The sequence below is a fragment of the Cupressus sempervirens genome, chromosome 7 (genome assembly GCF_028749045.1).
Source record: "Cupressus sempervirens isolate cs-2001-9-10 chromosome 7, ASM2874904v1, whole genome shotgun sequence".
Lineage (NCBI taxonomy): Eukaryota > Viridiplantae > Streptophyta > Pinopsida > Cupressales > Cupressaceae > Cupressus > Cupressus sempervirens.
Genome location: NC_143124.1, coordinates 66,850,569 through 66,875,147, shown reverse-complemented (window position 1 = coordinate 66,875,147; position 24,579 = coordinate 66,850,569). Strand labels below are relative to the sequence as shown.

At 33.1% G+C, this 24,579-nt stretch overlaps 1 pseudogene; it reads left to right on the top strand.

The window, feature by feature from the left end:
• Positions 1-1,871: 1,871 nt before the first annotated feature.
• Positions 1,872-24,579, top strand: part of LOC149545508 (protein LATERAL BRANCHING OXIDOREDUCTASE 1 pseudogene) — an 83,768-nt pseudogene continuing 61,060 nt past the window's right edge.

Genomic DNA, 24,579 nt, shown 5'->3' with positions numbered 1-24,579 from the left:
TGAAGACTTAACATGATACTGCTCCTTATCTTTGTCTTCATTATTTAACCAAGAAACCTTAGAGAAATGACTCCTAGTATGTCCATACTTTAAATTATTCTCAATGTCCATTGTAGTCATAAAAGCCTGATATAAAGTCTGAGGTTCTTATCCCTTAACTGATAACTTATTTTCTTGTCAAAAGCACCAAGGTAAACTACTAGGCATACTTGATCCTCTGGTCTACATTTCTCAGGGATCTCATTCAAGGTTCTTAAAAATTTGATATTAAATCGGGGGACAAGTTCACCATCCTCAATATGAATCCTTAAAAATTTATCAAATGAATTAGATAAGCTCATCCTCTCACCAAATTTTTCCATGAAGGCTATGTGCAACTCACTCCAAGATGAAATAGAACACGCTGGTAAAAATGAAAACCAGTATATAACACCACCCTCTAAAGTTTGAACAAATAATTTCATGTGTACATCCTCATGGGGAATCTCATAGTCACCCATCAAGTCACTAAAAACTTGAACATGCTGACTAGCTGAAATAGTATGGTTCCCATTGAATTTAGACAAATTTTTTGTAATATTATTAGGAATGACATTTGGGAAACCATAGATACAATTGAATCTTAATGGCATATATCTCTTGGTAGAAAAGGATCTACAATTTTGGTCAAATGGACTGCATACTAGGTGAAAAGAAATCTGCCATCTTGTACAAACTTACAACTCACCAATAATAATTTTTAAGATTTATAACTTGCAATAGATCTAAAAATTCATCTACCAGCTTAAATCTCTAACATATTCCAAGATGTAAATACATTTTCTAAAACAACCTTTCATAAAATATGCTGAGATGCATTAAACACTTCTCCTTCTTAGTGCTGAAATATCACTGGATGGAGAAAACATTCGTATAACTTACTTTCTTTGAAAAGAAATTTCAAGAAAGAAGAAAATACCTTAACTGTGATGTTTGCAAACTTCTTCAATGCTGTCAAAAACAATAGATTCAAATCTCATTTTGATTTAGTTACTCTTGCAAAGCATTAGCTACTTTTTTTACAACCATTACTAAGGGCCTACGATAACTCCTTCAATTTTGCATTCCAATTGTTGCAACTTTCACAATACCCTTCACTTTACAATTGCATTAGTGTAGAGATATACTTTTGAGTCACCACTCACTAAGTGAGAAAATATTTTTCTAGCTTGCACAAAACAACAAGCTGGTCCAGAATTTATAACAAGTATTTGAAAACTATAGACAACCTTGAAAATTCACACCCTTAACAAAGTGAAAGAAAACATATTCTTAATACTTGAAAGCACAATAGAACTTTGCATTCACTTATCTATTACTAATCTTCAATTTTATTGCTATCAAGAATAAGGCACAACTGAGAGACACAAATCCAACATGGATATGAAAAAAAACTTACAATTTCTTACTACTGTAGTATTTTCATTGTGTCATTCCCCAGTTGAGTCGCCATTTTCTTGGAGTTCTAATTTAACAGTTTTGGAAATAACCAAGAAACTAGACCAATACATCTAAGGTTAGCAAATTCCTATGATAGATGCACTTGATTTTAGTCTTGGGCCAACTATAAGGATAAATCCTTCTTCTTCTTCTTAGGCCTCTATTAGACCTAGGCAAGTGGACCTCAGATTCTTTATATGGCACTAGTGTAAAAGCATAAAACAAAATTTGGAAAAATAGATAAAGTCCCTTAATCTTCTACGTTTATGAAAGAATTCATGGATGAAGTAGCTGATAACAGAGCACATGAACCTAATAAATTAAGTGAGGGAAAAATCTTTTAACTCTTAAACATAAAAGGAAAGATATTCAATTAATATTTGTATCTCAGCATGACCCAGGTATGCAACAACAGAGAACATGTATCCTTCAAGCTAACCAGTCACTTATCCATTGGGGATCAACTAAATCTTAACATTTAGATGGATACCTAAAACATATTCATATATTCAGGCATATGATCTATCTATTTGACTTACAAACAGACATCAGTCTTCATAACAACTCTCATACTTATGATGAAATCCTCCTCATGTAACCCACAATAATATCAATGTAAACAAGCATTTACTTGGATTCTTTGTTCCAATAGCAAGTTTATTTTGAAATACAACCTTAATGGGTTGCAACTGAGTTCAAGACCTTAGTTCTCAAACACAAAACATTGCAAGTAATAGAAGCAGGAGATGAGAATCATAATGAAACTGAGAAGGTTAAACTCTTGGCATTAATTTCATTGAAAGTAATACATCATCCGTATATCAAAATTCAGTAAAGAACACAAAAAGATGACTGTATAATATGAAATTCTTTAAAAGGAATACAATATGTTGTTCATAATAGGAAAAACACTAAGAAAATTGGTATCACAACTGTGAGAAAACTCCAAAAATTGGAACCAGGCTGGTCTCTCAATACTCATAAAATCTTCAAAAAATTGGAACCCTTACAATAAGCAAAAGAGGAAGATATATAGGAGAGAAGATACTTAGGAAATGTAATCTAGAATTGACATTTGTCCCACTAAGAGAGTCTTCAAACTAGAGTTGCTGAAACTGAACTCCCTCATCTACCTGCACGTAAAAACCATAAATGATGCCAAAATATCTAATATATCCCTACTTAAAATATGCAAATATCTCATGAAGAAATATCAAGAAATTATCACAATCTATATGGAGGCTCCAAAAATCTGATTTTACTTGTCACTTCTGCTTTGCCGAGCAACTCAACTTGTTCTGCTATTGCCAAAAGCATAACTACTCCCAACTATATTAAAAATGATCGAATCATCTTGAAAATTGTTGGAGAAGTCATAGATGATGAAATTATATATATATATATATATATATATATTTGAATATGATTGCAATTTCATCCGCAACATTAAATTTCCACAATTCATTGTGTAGCCCTTGAAATTAGAAAACCTCTTGTAGATGCTACTAGCTCAAACCTACACAAAATTTGACTTCAAAAATAGAAAATTCACTCTTTTTTGGTTCCGACAGTATATTAAACTTCACATTTTGGACAAAAATAGCCCCTCTAAGAGCAATCAAAAAATCTGCCTCTCGAACTAAACTGAGCCATTAAAATTGAAAAAATTGAAAAGTTATATAGAATGAACTATATAAACTTTAAAAATAAATCAAATATTTAAAATTTACAACTCATGCGTTTAGATTATTTGAGATTTTATCTTTTAAATCATTTTGACCTTTTCTCCTTTTTTTCATGTGTTGAATTTCCATTTGACTATCACATCTGACAAGCCACACATATCTTGCTATCTTAAAACATATGAAATTAATATGGGTCTCTGATCATACGTTAATTGCTTTGATTTAATCCATATATTTGAAATATATGATTAAATATTTTAATCATTTTAAACCCCTTGCCGTAGCATCACGATGCTCAAATTTGACATTCTCGATCATACGATGTGGGCAAGTCTGCAGCATTGGGCTTCTTCATTCTTGGGCCTCTGATCATACGATGGAAATGTTAATTGCTTTGATTTAATCCATATATTTTAAATATATGATTAATATATGATTAAATATTTTAATTATTTTAAACCCCTTGCCCTAGCATCACGACGGTCAAATTTGACATTCTCGATCATACAATGTGGGCAAGTCTGCAGCATTGAGCTTCTTCATTCTTGGGCCTCTGATCATACGATGGAGCTGTGGCGTCGCACGGCCTTAAAAATTATGCCTCGATCTTATGACAATCATAAGATCGGGGACCTTTGTTATTTCATTTACAATACCTCAAGATTGTTGTAACATCACACAAGCATGAACCTCATCCTTCGATTAGACGACATGGTCGTAACATCGCAGAGCCACTGAAAGTGCCCTACGACCTCATGATATGTCACATTCTATATCACATGGTCAAAATTTGTTGACCACTAGCCACGGTGACCCACAAGTTGGAGAACAAGTTTGTCAGTGCATCTTTGAAGACACTTAAGCATCAAGCCCTCCTGCTTTTAAAACATAATAAAACTTAATATCCCATGCACATGGGATTAAACTAGCAATAGTTTCTTGTGATGAGAGGCGTTCCTGTTGAGACATGGAACCTCCATTGGCATAGGAAAAATGCTAGAAATCTCCACAACGTGAGCCCCTATTGCCTTCCACTCATTGCTCAGTCACAGACCCTCCTTCCAATGCATGAGACATCAATGCTATCTGTTGCTGTATTTCACTATAGTAGCTCCTGCCTGTGCATGGGTCTCTATTTTAGCACTAAGACATTGGCAAATTTGCATGTGCTACTGGTGTTTGGAGTGAAGTTGCTCCATCTTAGTGTGGGGTGCCCCCTGCGATGTGTGAGCTTCAAATTGAAGTTGTCCCTTCCTTGGTCCTGATGTGCATTGTTCTGCTTATGATTGTTGTGGATCCCTATCATCCTTGTGTGGACTCTGGACTGTATGCTATAGCTTTTATGTGAAAACATGGGGCTCCAATGGTCTGGTCTCCCTTTTAAGAACATGGATCTCCCTATAGATGGTGTGGGGTGTTTATTTCTTGCCCATGCAGCTTTCTCCTAGCTAGGCTACGGATTTTACTTGGCATCCTTCCATGCAGATGGACCATGATATGCTCCACATCTATAAGATGTCTCCTCCTATGCAAATCACCTCCCCTGCTAATTGCCTTGTTCTGTTTCATGTGAGATTCCCTTTAGCCTATGTTTTCTTCCTTTGATGTAGCAACTTCCTCATGTGGTATATCTTTCATTCACTCCACTTTGTCTTCATTTGAATCCCCCTTCTATATTTGATAATTTTGATTATGCATTCAAATAAATTGAATCATAAAAGGACATAATCATGTCATTAACATATCTTGTCATCCCCATGTCAAGCTTATAAAATCATTCAAAAGTAAATCAAGAGTGCAACCAATCATTGGACATAAAGAAATGCCACATTCCCAAAAGAGAGGGTCATTGACAACAATGAGGATCGTAATGCATTATTAAGACAATCTTTATTTCGTGAGTACCTTTTGGTAATCCAATGAAATTAGTCGGGCCCCATAGTGGGTCTGGCTAAAAAAAATTCTTTTCTGAACAAATGAGAGGAAAAATGATCTATTATCATTTCAAACCTCCTGAGATCAAAATTGAATGCTGAATCATCATTAAAACTTTATATTATCGCTGTTCTTTAAATTGTGAAATCTGTATCAGTAGACCTATTGTCTGGCCTTAAAAACTAGTTCAAACATCTGATCAAGCCCTGAAACCTTGGATATATTATCTATATGACACATTCAATAGGCCTACCAAATCTCATCTCATGACGACATTGGGGTCAAAAGATATTGACCTCCAAAGTTGCCCACTTAAAATTACCTGCAGATGAACATGTCAGAAAGCTGGAAATTGCATTTAGTTTTGCCATTGAAGACTAGGAAAATGAGTACTTGAGGATCTGGAAATAGGGGCATGGGTTCTTTTTCATGAGGAGAACATGATTCTATAATTTGGGTTCATGATGAATCACAGGACAAATTTGGCGAGGGTGCAAAGTTGGCCACCTAGATTCACAGGACAATGAACATCAATAAAACAACATTTTTTGCAAATGGAATGACCTTGGAAAAATTTGTAGACGGATTTGTCAAGGCTTGAAAACTGACACACTCGTAGTATTTTTAGAGTAGAATATAGGGAAACAAACCATTTAGTTCCACCAATTATGAACTCAAAGATATGAGATCTTGAACAGGGCTCCCAATCAACCTGCACCTCTGAATACTAGTGAAACTTTAAAAATTGCAAATGGAATCATGTTTAAAAAAATGGATTCTTCATAAGCTCAAATCTGGAGCATAAAAATATTCTGACCCCTAGAATATGTTAGAAAATGAATTTTCTTATTTGGTTCAACTGGTCAAAAGTTATAGCTTGTCAAATACAACTACCTGAAAATATGAACAAAATGCAGACTTACAACAAAGGTAACTGACCAACCTTGAGGGGTTCGAAACCTAGACAAACGGATTCAAAATAACTTGAAACTTGAAAAATAGGTTCTTTGATATGCATACTAAACATCCTCAAAGTGGTGAGTCATGAATCTTAACCAGGTACAAGATATTCAAATGCAAACATGCCGTCTGATCACTGTTTGACACTGAGGTAGAAAATGCAGAACTGAAAACCACTTAAAATGGGACCTCACAAAATGGTTCAAAATGTCAGTCTATCATCATGGAACACATGTATAAGCTGAATGAAAGATGTTAGAAACACAAAACACCTTTAGGAATTAAAATCTATAGCCAAGTACTTATGCACAAAAGGCATTCATAAGGGCTCAAAGCAACTCAAAATTTGGAATAGGCACTCAAAATGGAAAGAAATTTTGAGTGCCAAAAAAGAGAATTTGAAGAATTCTACAATAAAAAAAGAATCAAAAGGCAGATGTCAACACCTAGGACTCCACCTCAGAATGGTATAGCAAAAAGAAGAAATAGATCAGTAATTGATTGTGTCAAAACTTTGATGATGGAAAAGAATGTTGCACTCAAGTACTGGAGAGAAGCAATAAGTACTATAGTCTACACACTCAATAGAGTTCAAATTAAGAAAGGTACACATGCAACATCTTTTGAGCTGTGGTGTGGTCATTTACCCAATGTCAAACAATTTAAAATATTTAGATGTAAATGATATATACTTAAAGAGTTTAGGAATGGAAAGTTTGATGCAAAAAGTGAGGAAGGCATATTTCTTGGTTATTCCACTAGAAGCAAACCTTATAAGTGCTTAAATGTCAATACTAACAAAGTTGTGGAAAGCACAAATGTAAAATTTGATGAGCTTGTAGAAGTTCAAAATGTTGAATGTACTAAGAAAATAGAGGAATACAAGACCTTTGTATACTTCTATGAAGGCATACCTAACGAAGGTGAAGTTGCAAATCAAATTGAGAATCAACAACAAAAGCTACAAATGCATTCAGATGCTGAGTTGCAGAATATAGAAAATCATCTCATGGCAGTCAAAAAGATAATAAGATATCTGAAAAGAACATATGATTTTTTCTTATTCTACAAGAGGAGTGATCAGTTTGAGCTAAATGCTTACACTGATGTAAATTTGGGAGGCAACATTGATGATAGGAAAATCACAAGTGGAGGAGCACTAGTCCTAGGGAAGAGACTAGTTACTTGGACTAGTAAGAAACAAACATGCACATCATAGTCCAAAACGGAAGTAGAATATGTAATAGTAGCAATCAATTGCACAATCATTGTATGGCTTAAGCATATATTGAAAGGAATGAAGGAAGAGGTAACCAAGCTAGTGATAATACAAGTTCTATAAACCTATCTAAGAATCTAGTAATGCATGCAAAAACAAAGCACATTGCAATCAAGTATCACTATGTTAGAGAGTTGGTAGAAGATAAGGAAGTGAAGATGGAATACATTCACACCAAGGAAAAAATCACAAATATCTTCACTAAACCATTACCTAAAGATTCTTATGAGTATCTTAGAGGTAAGTTAGGGGTAAAGCCCTTAATCCTAGCAACTTGAAGCAACAGAGAAGTTGCCCTACATCTAAAGGAGTTGATCAATGAAATATTAGATGAATGATGCAGAGGATAATAATAGGTATAAAAATTCTAGATTAGTCACAAGCATGGTGACAGAGGGAGAAACATTAGAAATGCAAAGTTCACACCAAGCATGTTGAAGATGCTACATCTTTGGAATTTATGTCAAAGAGGGAGATTTAGGAGAAACTGATCAATAATAAATCAGAGAGAGAAATGAGAGAGATATTTATTGGAAAGGAGGAACTAATCAGTAAGCAGCTATAAAGGATCAGGAATATAGAGAAAAGATGCAACAGTTAAGAGGGACAAGTAGAATAGGGGATTTAGTCTTTATTAGCAAATAAGTAAGACATGATACAAAGAGGGAGATATGGAATGGATATGTAATGAAAACAAGTTTTCTATATGGTACGTAAGTTTGGTGGTAACTAAGTTGATCAGCCTTATCAATTAATCAGTTTGGTTTGCCATCAATGCCAAAGAGGGAGATTGTTGGAAATGATTGAAAAATATCACTGATTAAAGAATGATGGAATTGGTAAAGAATATTTTCAATCATTATTTTTTCATTGATGTCAAACTTGCTATTTGTAGGATTGAATATTTCTTAGAAGATCCAAGTACTATAACTTAGTTGATTGACAAGGAGGAGTTAATAAATAATATGTAACTAGAGCACTTAGAGAAAGGTTGAAGTTATGTTATTGTAATGAAGTATGAGGATCAAATTAGACATTGATGAAATAATGTATTGATGACATACTCCAAGACACAAAGGTCAGACACACTCAGATACATTAAAAGTGTAAGGTGTAACTAAGTCAATTTGTTAAGTCTAAGTTCATCTGTGAGTGTCAAGAAAGCTAGTTCAAGATGAGAATATTCTTAGTTAGAGCCAAGAAAGTTTAGAGTTTAGAGTGTGCTGAGTAATCTTTAGGTGCTAAGAAAAAGTCTTCAAGTGCTAAGTGAAAATGTCTTCAAGTGCCAAGCATCAAAAAAATATAGTGGATGTTGAGCAAATTGTTTAGCTATCAAGCATCAATAAAAACATTGTTGATGCTGAGTAATGCAATAAGTGTTGAGCATCAGTATTCTAATGGTGTTATGTTGCTACATTATTTGAAAATTCAAAAGATTTTTGAGATAAGTAATGATAAGTTTTTTACATTAAAATTTGTGAACTAGTTGGATGATAGAGATGATGAGTTGGTGTCACAGAGTTGTATGCCTAGTGTTTTTAGAAGAAACAAATTGGAGGGAAAGAAATATAATTTTCTCAAGTCAATTCAAGGTGAAAGTGAGAAGAATTGAGTGAGAAATGAAGAACATAACTTCTTTTTAAGGAGTTACAAGTCATAAATCAAAGGTTTTCATGAGTAAGAAGTGTCAAGAAGCCAAGAAGAGGCTAGTGTGAAGTGTTAAGAAAAGGACACAGTGAGCAAGAATAGAGCATTGTGACTTTGAATTGATCAAGTGACCATAGTGAGATAGTTGCATTGGCATAACGAGCAAGAGTACCCAAGGAGATAGATCTTGAAGGGTGAACAAGTTGTTAGAATTGCAAGGAAGGAAAACCAAGCAAGGAAGAAGAATTGAAGAGAGATTTGAAATCTAAAAGGTTACAGTTGCAAGTGGTATTAGGTCAAAATCTTTCTAATACTTTCTTACCATTGTATTAGATATTGAAATCCTACATTGATAGATTAGGTTAACAGCTAGGTTGGTGAAGCCTTTGAGAAGGTGATTGAAAGTCCCATGGAGTTGGGTGGGCCTAATAGCCTCATGTAAATCCTTTAACAGGGTGAAATTCCAAGTTGAATGTTCCCAAGTCCTCTAATAGGGCACACTCCTAATATGGTGTTGAAATATTTTTACAGGGTCACATTTAACAGTGTGTTGTAGCCTTTAATAGGGTAGGCCTTTAATAGGGCATCACTTCAAAAGGGTGAAAAGAAGGTAGCATGTTACTAGTGGTTTTCCCAAAGTGGGTTAGAATGTCACCTTATTAAAGGATTTATATAGACTATTAATACTTCAAATAAATTTTAGGTCAACCAATATTAAAAGGATTTTAATACAAACTATTTACAATGATAAGAAAGAAAATAGTAGGTTTTGATCTGTGATTACAACTCATTTTTGTAGGTTTAGATCTATGATTGGTCCTTATGCTAGTTTATTGATAAGCCTTTCATTGACATCTTTGATCTTGATTTTCTTGGACACTATTCAAGAAATCTGTCCACTTCTACTTAGATTTACTTATCAAAAAAAATATCATATTTGCAAGCTTTCTCCTTTAGCTTCACATTCACTCACACTTTTGTGTGTTTTTTATCCACCTCTATATGTATATTCCTTATACACTTGAACTTATTTGATCTCCTTGATTCCCTAATTGATTTATTGATAAATTTTTTGATTGTGTGCCTCTTTAAATAATTATTTATTTCTTTACCATTTTCCATCTCCACAATAGATCTTAGGGTTCACAATTAGGTTCAACTTGATTCATTGTAGCTATTCATCTTCTTGATCATCCTGTAAAAACTTCTTTAGAATCTATCTATTAGGGCTTTACCTAATCTTCACCTTGAATTTAATGATCCAACTCATTAATCTTATCTTCAACATAGTTTTGATCTCCCAACAAATCAACTATGTAGGCTTGATCTTATGATTTCCTTCAAATTATTCTTTAACTATCACTTGGCAATCTCTAAATTATGAAACTTGGTCATCATTGAATTTACTTGATTGATGTAAAGCTTTTTGGATTGGAATCAACTAACTTGCTCATTCGATGCTAATTCTCAAATAAAACTATATTTTCTTGACACTAACATTACTCAACACTCCTTAGTATTTTACTCTTTTTCTTGGCTTGTATTATCTTTGTTGACATAAATAATTACTTTGCTTTATCAAAGTTTATCTAATCAAATTTCCATTATAACTCCTTTTTAATAACTTCAACCTTTCTTCTAGGTACTATTATTATGATCAAATTCTCAACTCCTCTTCATTAATCAAATAGATATGGCATTTAGATTAGGTAACAATATGTCTCATCAATAGAATTGACATTAATGACAAAAAAAAATTGTTCCAATTGTAATTTTTCAATAGGTACCCACAAGATGATGTACTAATATAAATATCTCTTGTTAGAGGATGGACCCTATTAGGAGTCTATGAAAATATTCTATACATATCAGTCCATGTTAGGAGACTTTGAATCCCTATTAGGAGATTCCAACCTTGTCAGGAGTTGCGAACTTGTTCATGTTATTATAAGACTATCCTCTACCACTGTATAACTTTGTATACCCTGATTATATATTTGTTAGGAGATATAATCCAATCAGCATAAATTTCTTATTAGGTACTATATCTTTTCACTTCTCTTTGTAAATCATGTATATCTTTTGTATTTCTTCAACTTATGTTATGCACACTCAGTCTCATCATCAAGACATAGTGAGGAAAATATCCTTAACTGTGCATTACTTGACCATCAAATATTTTTCCTTTGCTACCTCATTCTCTTTTTCTACTTTGTTAGTGTAGGAGTTGATGAAATCCAACTCCACAATTGCCAAGATCACTTGCATGCAAATAATTTTTTGAAGAGAAACCTAAGGAGGAAGAGCTAGGAGCAAACAATGGAAGAGAAATGATATTGAAAACATGAAAAAAATGTATTTACAATGACAAAAATAAGATATGATTGTATGAATTACAATGAGAGAGCCTAAATATAAAGGCCTCATGGAAGCTTGTAGAACAAGCTAGAAGGTGGTAGAAGACAAGGTTGAAACCTAAGCATACATCCGCAAAAGGTGGAGAGTCCTCGATCAAGGTGAGAGGATAAGTATGACTTAGATAGGAACAAAATCTCGTGTTGTCAACAATTCATCAACTACAACAATTAACTAAATGCACTAACCTAAGTAAACTTAAGCAATAGAATAAATAATTAATAATTAATTAATTATTTACTCTAACACCCCCCTTAAGTGCAACTTAGGGGAATGCCTTAAGCTCATAAAACTAAGAGAAAATGTAGAATGGGTCCCAACAATGAGGCCATGTTAGGTACCCATGTGCAATGCAAATAAATGCAAACTTTGCAAATAGAGAAAGAGAGAAAACTACATGGGAAAAACCCTCCCCCAAAAAAAGGTAACCTAGTGAAGGACTGAAGAAGCCCTCAACTAGAGAAATGTCCCATAAAACAAGAACAAAGAGTGATCATGAAGAGTATCATTGAAGTATGAAGAAGCCACAAATTTTTTCATCAGAAAGAAATTTCTAATTTGAAGAACTTCCATGGAAGAAGAAGGCACAAACTGGGCGTGTCTATATGGTAGATGATCCATCTCACCAAAATGCATAGGTAGCCAGCCACTATAATTTTCTTGTATATAGGATCAACCACTAAATACATAGCTTGCACTAACATACCATCAAACCACAGAAGCATTCAAATAATAGAATAACCCCCCCTTAATGCAGATGGGATGAGATGACAAGAAATTGAAAAGGTGGGCCAAAGTCTCATATAGATAGACCAAGAAAAAAAAGAGAGAGAAAGACATACAAACACCTATAAAGATGCAGTCACACCGAATCTACAAGGGGCAAAAAAAGAAGAAGGCACAAAAGTGACAAACAACTATCCCCCCATGGTGCTTTATAAAAATAGTGTAGGTATGACAATCTCAAAACAATGTTCCTGACCCCCGAAATGTAAGAATGGCACTTTATCTCAATTTATTTACATAAAGATGCTTACAAATGATGGCTACAATAATAAAAAAAGCAAACAAGATGATACAAAAGATAGTATAGCCCAAAAAAAAGGATCCCATGCCAAGAAAATGATCCTTGGACCTATAACACACAAGATATCTACCATAGAAAAAAAATACCAAAAACATGATAGAAAAAGCATGGAGTAGAATTTGAAGGAAATTAGCATTTCTAAAAAGTAGACAGAACTACTTTTACAAAAATATAACATTTTTAAAAAATGGACGTGGGATGCACAAGATATGCATGTCAAAGTCAAAAATAGAACTTTAGACTTTAACTGTAGAAAAAAGAAAAAAAATCATCAAAACCTAAAAATACATGGATTAATGTCTTTGTCTTGGAACTAGCTTTCTAGTGCTTCTTTTTTATTAGAAACAAACTTTTGTATGCTCAAGATATGGTCAAAAAATTGCAAGTCAAAATGACCCTAGAGAGCCTATAGGGGTGTTGATGTCAGGTGCCATCATGTTAACATGACCAAATTATGGCATTAAAATTGATAGCCACACGGTTGTCACCACAAAAAAAATTCCACATGGCATGCCACATAGCAGTACCATCTGGATGCCCACGTGGCGAGTGGGTGACATGGTGGGTGACGTGGTACGGTCCACATGGCAAAGTGCCACACTGGCACCCATGCAATGTGTCAGCCCCAAATGTTACCAACTATCCAAAAGCTATGTCCAAGTGGTAGAAAGGGCCACTAACTATGCTAGCAACATATGAGCGATGAATAGGAGCAAAGGTGCAGGTGGGGCCATAGACAAGTGGAACCCAAGAAAAAAAACTAGGTGCTAGCAGAGGAGATAAACGAAAGGCCTATTGGTGACGACTGGGCCTAGGCTACCCTATGATAGCGTAGCTAGCTATAGTGGTCTACAAGCTAAGTGCAAGTTGCATGGCGGCAACCCTATAGTGGAGCAGTGGTGGCTGCCTAGTGATGCCTGCAAAATTTTATTTTATTTTATTTTCCCTCAAATTCATCTATATGACCGTATGGCAAGCCCTACACCTAAAAAAAATTTCCTCCCAAAGTGCCTATCACCAAAATTGACTAATTTTATATGGATCCTAACTATAAAGCACCTTCTAAATCTAATGGCAGTGTTCATTTGGGCCCAATGTGTTCTAAAACAATGCTCTACTTCATGATTGAAGAAAAAAGAACAAACAAACTAGGGTTTGTGTCATCAAATCATAGCTTCAAAAATCCTTCGAACAAGAAGTGGCAGGAAGGCTCTAATACCATGTAGAAGTTGATGAAATCCAACTCCATAGTCACCAAGGTTACCTGCATGCAAATAGCTTGCCAAAGAGAAACCTAAGGAGGAAGAGCTAGGAGCAAACAATGGAAGAGAAAGGATATTTCTAACATGGAAAAATGTATTTACAATGAAAAAAATGAGATATGATTATATGAATTACAATGAGAGAGCCCAAATATAAAGGCCTCATGGAAGCTTGTAGAGCAAGCTAGAAGGTGGTAGAAGATAAGGTTGACAACTAAGCATATGTCCACAAAAGGTGGAGAGTCCTCGATCAAGGTGAGAGGATAAGTATGACTTAGATAGGAACAAACTCTGGTATTGTCAACAACTTATCAACTACAAAAATTAACTAAATGCATTAACCTAAGTAAACTTAAGCAATAGAATAAATAATAAATAATTAACTAATTATTTACTCTAATAGTTTCTCTTCACAAAATTACTCTTATGTTGACATCAATGACAAACAAAGTCATGAATGCAACATGTCAATTTTGTCATATGCTCTTTAATTCTTAGGTTACTCCCCCAAAGGAATACCATCAACATTCATGCTAACAATCTCGCCCTTTGGCATTGATGGAAACATAGATAAAAACCATCTAGATCATGTGAATATTAAAAAAATACTTTTTTTTTGTTGCTACTATTATTCTCATCTTTTCAAATCCTCTTCATCAATAAAATTTGAAATCCTTTGCAACACTTCTTTTTCCTACATCTTCTTAGGATTGGCATCAATTATTCACATGCTAAATAACTCTCATCTTCTCCCCCATAGAGATATTCCTTCTCCTTACATGAATCTTTCTAAATCTCCCTAGTAAAGCACACTTATATTTGCCCCCATTCATACTTAGGAGGTGTTGTCACACTTTTCACCCCCATATTATAGGAAATGTTTTTCATGCATTCTCTCCCCCATTGAAATCAATGAAAAAAGTCTCATTATTTCAATTATCTTCTTTAAGTCTACAAGTAGCTCAAGTGTCCGAAGACATTACTTAAGAAAAATCATCAAGAGTCCTTAATGACTCTAATCATTACAGATACTCCCCCATACAAGAAGCATCAACATTCAATCTAGTCAAACAATAGTGATATTTACCACTAGATTGATGCAACCTCTACATAATCTACTTTGAAGTAGGCAAGGGCATAACCCCAAGCATACCTCTTAAGTACTCAAATTTATCTTTAGATAAGGGCTTTGTAAAATTATTTGTATTAAGATCTTTAGTACTATCATACTCTAATTTGATCTCTTTTCCTACTACCTTCTGTCTTAAAACCTGATACGTAATAGATATATGCTAAGTCTTAGAATGCAATACAAGATTCTTAGACATACTATACTTTTGTTATCATAATATATGATAACAAGTTGCAAAAATTCTATCCCAATTTATTTTAGCATCTGTTTCATCCACATGGCTTGATTATAATTATTTTCTTCTGCATACTCTACCTCAATTGTTCTTTATGAAGTACAATATTATTTCTTTCTTAGCCAAGAAACCAATATTTCTCCAAGAAAGAATGCTCCAACAGAGTTTTTTTTTCATCCATACTGCCTACCCAATCCGCATCAGTATAGGCACATAAATTGAAATCACTTGATATTTCATACCATATCCCATAATCAGAGATTCCTTTCAAATATCATAATATGCTCCTTAGTGATGCATAATGATACTCTTTAGGATCATCTTGAAATCTAGCTAGAATCCCAACTACATTTCTTATATCTAGTCTAATGTGAGTTAGATATTGCAAACCTCCAATCATATATCTACACTTCTTCTGCTTAATTGTATGTGTTTCATCCTTTCTAGATGACTTATGACTAGTTGTCATTGGTCTTACAATAGGCATACAACTTTCCAAGGAAAATATTTTTAACAAGTCTTTCAAATAATTAACTTTTGAAATGAAAATGCCATCATCATTTTGCAAAATTTCGAAACCTAGGAAAAACTTAATTTCTCCAATCATGGTCATTTCAAACTCATTCTTCATTTCTTTAGAAAAGTTATCACTTACTTCATCATTTCTCCAAAGATTATGTCATCAATAAATATTACTATTGTTAGCAAACTATTCTCAAAAATTTTCAAGTAAAAGTTACTATCTTTTGTACCTTTAGCAAATCCAAGCTTTTCCAAACACATTTCCAACCTTGCATACCACATTATAGGTGTTGGTTTTAAACCATACAGATATTTCTTCAATCTACATAACATATATTTTTCTTCTATTAGAGGGAAATCTTCAAGTTGCTCAATGCATACCTCATTTTCAAGTTCTCCATTTAGAAAGGTTGATTTTACATCCATCTAATACACAAGAAAATTCTCACTACTTCCATTCTTGCTAAAGGGTCATACATCTTCTCATAGTCTATTCCTTCTTATTGTGAATGACCTTTACATACCAGTCTTGCTTTTTTTCTTACAACTTCTCCTTGTTCACTAATCTTGTTTCTAAATGCCCATTTAGTTCCTATCACATTTTTGTCTTTAGGTCTAGGAACTAATTCCCTTGTGTCATTCTTCATAATTTGATCTAGTTCTTCCTTCATTTCTTTAATCCAACAATCATCTTTGCATGCCACATCCACACTCTTAGGTTCAACTTGAGAAATCAAACATAATTCATCATTTACTTTGTTTATTTTCATTATTCATTTGTCTTTGCTTCCAAATATCTATTCTAGAGTATGATTCTTTGTTAGGTTCCCATTAGAGGTATGAGTTTCTATCTCAACTCTTATCTCATCTCTTGGTTCATATCTATGCTCTCCTCTTTGATCAACAATTTTCACATCATTCTACAAGTCATTGTTAGTCTCAAAGAAAACTGCTACATTTTTTCTAATAATTCTAGTACTTTATTTTTCTTCATCAAAATTTTAATCCATTATCTTTTCCTTAATTCTAAAATTTTCATCAACTTTTACATTTGCACACTCAACTAGTGTCTTTGTTCTATGGTTAAAACATTTGTAAGATTTTTTTTCTATGAATAACCAAGAAACATACTTTCATGACTTCTTGGATCAAACTTACCATCATCATCATCTCTCTTTATTTAACACTTTCTTCCAAAGATTCTAAAATGCTTTATAGAAGGTTTGTGACCAAAGCATAATTCCTAAGGAATCTTATTCATACCTTTTCAAATTTTTTTTTTTCATGATGTACATTGTTGTATTGATTGTTTCTCTCAAAAATGTTTTGGATACATTGTTCTCAAACATCATTGCTCTTACGACCTCTAATACTGATATTTTTCTCCTTTATGTTACTCCATTCTTCTTAGTGGTCTTAGGTGAAGATAACTATATCTTAATTCCATTCTATTCACAAAACATATTAAACTTTCTAGAGGTAAATTCTCCTCCTCTAAATAATTAATCTTAATACCAGATTCATTCTCAACTGTATTCTTAAATATCTTGAACTTTTCAAATGCTTCATATTTATCTTTAAAAAATGCTACCCACATCATTCTAGTAAAATCATCAAAAAAATTTATGAAATACCTTTCTCCATAGAATCCTCTTGTCCTGGTAGGGACACTCAAATCTGTGTGAACAATCCCTAGCTTTTTTGTAGTAGTGAACTTCTTGCTAGGAAATGCTACCTTCTTTTTCTTAGCCATCATACATTATTTGCAAAAAATATTAGTAGGCTTCATTATCTTAGGGAAATATTTTACTACAAATGTGCTACTAACCTTCACAATATTATGAAAATTTATATGACAAAACCTCCTATACCATAACCAATTGTTATCCACTTTTGTACCCAAAATTTTCATCTCAATAGGATTCAACTAAAATACATTACCTCTTGATCTTGTACCTATTCTAATCAGCTTACCATCTTTATATTTGATACTGAAAGTCTTTTATGTGAATTGAAATTGATAACCTTTGTCCAAAAACTATCCAACACTCAATAAGTTATGCTTCTTCAATCTTTCTATTTTCTTTAGATCTAGCTCTACTATTGCTAGAAAAATCTCCATTAGAGCTTGCACTTCTAGATAAGTATGGTCAAACACTTAAGACACTAAAATCTATCTCCACTCTTGTCAATTATCCAAACTATATTAAACCAACTTCTACTACTTCCAATCTCCCGAGAAAATATTTCCTTTGTACCAAGTCCTCAAAATGATTCCTTGAGTTGGCATTGAGGCTTTCCTAGTTAATTATAATAAGACCACAATAAGACAATTAATTATTTTGCAACCACATAACATTGCCCACTCATAGCCTATACAACTTCTCACATGTGTGACTTCAAGACTTGCGCACTCATTGATATCATCATAAGATTTTCTTTTTTCCACTATAACTTCACTTATCCTAATTATATCTTTAATAGTAGATACAATCCACTCATTAGAAAATACTTATCAAGTACTCTTTCTTTGCATTGCTCTTTGTAATCAAATATATCTTCTATATTTTTTTTTTACTTATGTTACATGCACTCAACGTTGTCATCAAGAAATAATGTGGAACATGTCCTTAATAGTGCAGCACTTGACCATCAAACCTATATCTATATGATCTCATTCTCTATTTTCTACTCTACTATTCTACCATCAAAACTCTATCTGTATGACCTTGTTCTCTGTTTGCTACTCTGCCACTCCTCACAAATTTACTTCTATGTTGACATCGATGATAAAAAATTCATGAATGCAACATGTCAATGAAGCCACATGCTCTCCAATTACTCTCCTAAAGGAATGCCATCAACATTCATGCTAACATTTAGAAGATCAGTAATAATATGCATTCAAGAGAAAAAGGTAATATGTGTTACCCATGATGAAGAATATAAGACTAGAGTATAAATTCAATGATGGCCATTTTAAAATAGGTCATAAAGCACTAGAGAGGGTATTCACATCATTTTTGGACTATTTATTCATTATATAGCCCTAACATATCCTTAATTTACTCTTAATATACCTAAATAACTTGTAAAATGGTAGTTAATTGCATAAACAAAGGAAATTTTAGATTTTGGAATTACTTTTATTTAAAAGTGTAGTGTCTTTTCACCTATATGAAAGCTATTCAATAACATATATGTGATACTAATTATAAATTTGAAGGGGGGGGGATTGCTGAAAGGTAGAAGAGAGGTTGGTTGTACTTTATGAATATTTTTATGGAGTAAAATTAATGATATGTGAGAAAGAGTTTGTGAGTAGGAAGAGTTTGTGAGTATAATTCTTTAAGGATTTATAAGTTTATTTTCCTTTTGGAGATAGATTTATATGTGATAATTTAAAGGGTTGAGAGAGGGATTTATTACCATTTTATTATTTTTTGTTCCATAGATATTTGTGAAAGTGGAGAGGGTTTTAATGATGCATCTCAAGCGGATTTATTTAACTATATTTATTTCCTTGCTTTTTCTTTCATTGAATCTTCATAGGACTTGAGGTGTGGATTGAAATTATTATATGTATTATTTATTTTATAAATATAGCTATATTAATATATTATATTTGTTTACTATAAATTGTATATTCAATTCCTATAGTTATGTATAGTTTTTGACTTTCTATTGGTTAAAATTGCTATGTATTTTCCTATGGTATTTAACCACTGGTTTTTGGAGTTACATTATTTTTAATTAGAGGATTGCTGGTAACTCAAGTCATGGAATATTATATTGTAATATCTTTCATGTTTTCCTATCCATTTTTTCTTATGCATGTTACATGTTTCTATAATATTCTTTGGAATATTGCATGATTTGGGTCTCTTTAGCTAGTTTGATCTCTTACTTGGGTTATCATGCTCCTAATTATTGTTTAAGGCACTAGACATGTATCAAATTATTATGTGATAAATACAATTTGTATTTAGAATTAAAAATGATTGTAAAGATATATGCTTATAGCCTTTGTATTGTATCTTCTTAATAATTCCTTGAGTTAACCTTGAGGCTTTCCCAATTAATTATAATAAGGTAATTAATTAATTAAAATTACAATAGCACTGTCGACTCACAATCTATACAAAACTTCACACATGCGATACTAGGGCTTGTACACTCACTAACATTATCAGCTGGTTGTCTTTTGTTAATGCATAAGAGTACATCTTCTCATTGCATCTCATATGTAAGATAGTGAACAAATATCAAGAACTACATTCCCAATACTATGTCTCTAAACTTCTCTCTAGGTACATCTTCCATACATCTTTGACTTAGACTCTATGCACTTAACCATGTCATTAGGACACTGCATTGAACATGTTAATAGTTTTGCATCTCTAGAAAATCAAACCATTATCTATACTACTAAGATCTTTGTTTGCTTCTTAGCCAATCTTTACAAAAACCATGCTATATTGACATCAATGATAATCATAGTCATGAATGCAATATGTCAATACTCTCCAATGCTTATGATACTCCCCCAAAGTAGTATCATCAGCATTCATGCTAAAAATCTCCTTATTTGACATTGATGGCAACATAGATGAAAAAATAATTATCTAAGTTCCAAGAATACCAAACAACTTTTTGTTGGTGCTAGTGACCAGCACTAGTTGTCCACATCCTAAAAAGAATCTCAATACAATAAGTGCAAAAAATATGCATACTCATACTTCTTAGACATCAATTTTTTACCTCACACTAAATAGTTCACAATACATCAGATTCATATTCCTATTTCCTTTCATGAATCTTTCTAAATCTCTCTAAAGAGATATCTCTCCTTCATGTATGTTCTCTCCCCCATAATTAGGAGTTCTTCTCTTCCCCATACTTAGGAGATGTTTATTTCATGCATACTCTCCCCGACTGACATCAATGTCAAAGTTTTAAATCTAAATGGTATAACATATCAATTGTTAAATACATATTGCTAATATGTTGCACCAAGTCTTCAACCAGCTTGAGTATCCAAATACACTATTCAATACCAAATACCAAGAGTCCTTAGTGACTCAGGTCATCATAGATACTCCCCATACAAGAAGCATCAACATTCAGTCTAGGCTAACAATAGTGATCTATACCAATAGACTAATGCACTCTCTACATTCCCCAAGCATATCTCTTAAGTACTAAATTGTATCATTAGGAAAAGACATCATAAAGATATTTTATATTTCATTGTTAGTACTCACATACTCTAATTAGATCTCCTTTTTTGTTTCTTTCTCTCTGAACACATGATATTTAATGGGTATATTCTTGGTCTTAGAATGCAATATAGGATTCTAAAAAATCCTCATTGTACTTGTGTTATCATAGTAAATGATTATAGGTTCGTCAAACTCAATTTTGATATTCTTCAGCATCTTCTTCATCCACATAACTTAAATATAGTTTTTTGTTGTTGCAACATACTCTACCTTAGCTGTACTCTGAGAAATGCAATCTTGCTTCTTTCTTAGCCAAGAAACTAATCTTCCTTCAAGAAACAATTCTCGACCATTGGTGCTATTTCATTCATTCATAATGTCTACCCAATCTACATCAGTATATGCACATAGAGTGAAATCACTTGTTCTATCATATCAAATTCCATAGTAAGATTTTCCTTTAAAATATCTAAATATTCTCTTCACTACTACAAAGTGATACTCCTTAGGATTAGCTTGAAATGTAGCTACAATCCCAACTTCATTTTCTATATCTAGTATTGTGTGAGTTAGATACTACAAACCTCCAATCATGGATATTTACCTCTTTTATTCTACTATAGGTGTCTCATCTATGTTGGATAACTTGTGACCAATTATCATAGGTGTACCAACAAGTTTACGACTTTCTAAACCAAACCTTTTCAATAATTCATTTAAGTACTTATCTTGTGAAATAAAAATACCATAATTGTTTTGTACAATCTACAATCCTAAGAAAAACTTCATTTTTCCTATCATGCTCATTTGAAAATTATTCTTTATCTCTTCAACAAACTTATCACTTGCTTCATCATTACCTCCAAAAATTATGTCATTAACAAATATTACAATAATCAAAAAACCATTGTCAACTTCTTTCAAATACAAGTTACTGTAACACCCCAAAATTGACTCATTGCCATGATACCAATTCTGGTCTATTCAAATCAATATTAAAGTCTTATTTCATTAGGAAAATTCTTTTTCTAATTCACTACTTGACTTAATTGTCAGATGCAGAAAACCCTAATCTGCATTCATCATACTTTTTTATTTAATTCCTATATTACTTACTCATATTAGTCGCATTAAACCTATTTGATTTAATTATAATTTAATTTAAAGTATTCATACTTTATTAAATTAAAATATTTACTAAGGCTAATGTGCGAAGGAATTAAATTTATTCAATTTAATAAATATGCCTATCTCAATTAATTAAATGAAATTATTTAATTAAATGGGAAAGGTATTTCTAATTAATAAATGAAATCATTCAATTAAATGGAGAAGTTATTTCTAATTAAATAAGAAAAATTATTTAATTAAATAGGAAGTCATTCCTAATTAATTAAATGAAGTTATTTGATTAAATAGAAAAGTGTCTCAATTAATTAAATAAAATTATTTAATTAAATAAAAAATATTTAATTAAATAAAAAATATTTATGAGAGTATATCTCATTTTATTAAATTAAATATCTCTCTTAATTCTCTCTTCAGTTCAAAAAGGGAAATTCCTAGTTCACTGTTGATCAAATTAGAAGTGACCCAGATCACTTGCTCTCACACTAAAGTCTTTCTAAGCTGACTGACTCTTACACTCACATCTGGGTCAGTTAACTCCCTCTAATTTGGGAATATTCCACCTTAACTAAACTTCATCTTCAATCCTGACCGTTGATTGAAATCAATCTCAACTGTTGGAGTATTTCAGGAAAATCTATTTAAGAGACCCTCATGTCTTCATTTTAGGAGGTTGAATTGAAGAAGTATCGAATTGCTTCTACAGTTTGCACTCATCTAGTTTTAATCTATTCTCACATATTTTCATGCTTAGCTTATATTCATCTAGATTTAATATACATACATTCTAGTTAATTTGATTTCATATGCTATTAGATTAAGCGTATTTTCATTCTAGACTAATCTGCACACTCATATACTTTAATTTCATTTCTCAAATCCTTTGTTCTTAGAGGGTCTCGTTGCTTCTACCTCAAATCTAAGGACATCTAATAAGAAAATCCTTTTAGATAGAAGGAAACATGTCACCTTGCTAAACAATTCTTGGTGAACAATTCAATGTTCATTCTGGGATGAATCCGCATATAAAAACCCTGTTGAAGTGTGTGTGTGAAGCATAGGCCACATTCTGCATATACATTTCTGGTGCCCACCGTGAGGCTAAGAAAATCAATTTCTTAGGCCCTTTTTTGCATTTTTAAATTAATTTTCATGCTCTCTGTCCATACTATTCCATACAGATTCTGGAATCTTCGTGTGAGATAGTTCATTTTTGTGCGAGGATTCTAAATCCTCGTACGAAGATTCTCTTCGAATCACATGAGAAAGTACCTGAATGCGCAAATCTTCACCAGGCACCTATTTTCTTCACTTGGGCCATAAAATAATTTCATGTGGGCCATAAAATAATTTTACACAGCTATGTCAGAGATCTCACATGTGATCTTGTAACGACAGCCTTTGTTTTGAGCATTTTTCAATTTGTAGATTATTTGATTTCACTAACGTGCCTTATCTTGGATCTGTTTCTCAGGTTTTTCTGCAACTTAACATTTGTTTGCAGGATGATTTGTCCAAGATTCCTCTTAAAACCTACTCAAACATGGACTAATTGTTTTCTTGTAAGACGATTGTAGAAGACACATTTGTCGAAGACCAATACTTAAAACCCACAAAACAGTGTGTTTTCTTTTTCTTGCTTTCAAAACTAGATTAAATAGGGCTTGTGAACTTCTTAGGGTGCAAGATAGAAGAATAGGGGATTATGCTCTTCACTTATTGGAGGTCATGAATGAGAGTGAATCAAAAACCTAGGTTCTTCTGAAAGACAACATTCCGAGGGAGGCAAGTAGCTTAGTGGTTCTCCAATGCTTGTTCTCTTCTATGATAAGATGATGATTTTCTTTTAAGGGAATCAAAATCTTTAAAGAAGAATGAGCTTGGATTGATTAAGCTAAGTGGGTAATCAATTTGTCTTGCATGTTTGGGCAAGGAAATAAGGTAGAGGATTATGCTCTTTCCCCTTGAGGGAAATTAGAAACTCAGACCCTTAGATCTAAACCACCAGTCCATGTCAATCCTTTAGAGGGCCTGTCGGAGTGATCCAACCTTTGGGAATGACCCAAGTGAGCACACGCCTTTCACTAGAGATTTTAACTTACTCTAATAAAGAAGCCTTGTAGAGCGAAAGACTCCAAGGCCAAATTAATTTCTTCTCCTTTACTCATGATATTGCACGTGAAGGAGAGGCTCTATTTGTGCACTAGTCAGTGCTGGCCCCTAGCATGCTAAGCAAGTAGTGTGCACTTTTAGATGCTAGTGTGGGCTACTAGTGTCAACTCTGCTTGCGAAGCCACCAAGGATTAATTTGAATGGAAGCCAAGTAAAAACCTTTAGCTAGAGGCTACCCAGTTCACCTCCAAAAGGAGGCATAATCTTTGTGCAAGGAGGGGGAAGAATCTCACCCGTAGAACTCACCTAGGTATTTGCAAAGGGAATCAAAGTGGATTCAAAAAAGGTACAAGAAATCATGAACATGCCACCACCATGCAACATCAGTCAGATGAGAGGTTTACAGGGATGACTCCAATCTATTCTTAGGTTTATCTCACAATTGGCAGATAGATCACAACCCTTTACAAAGACTCTCC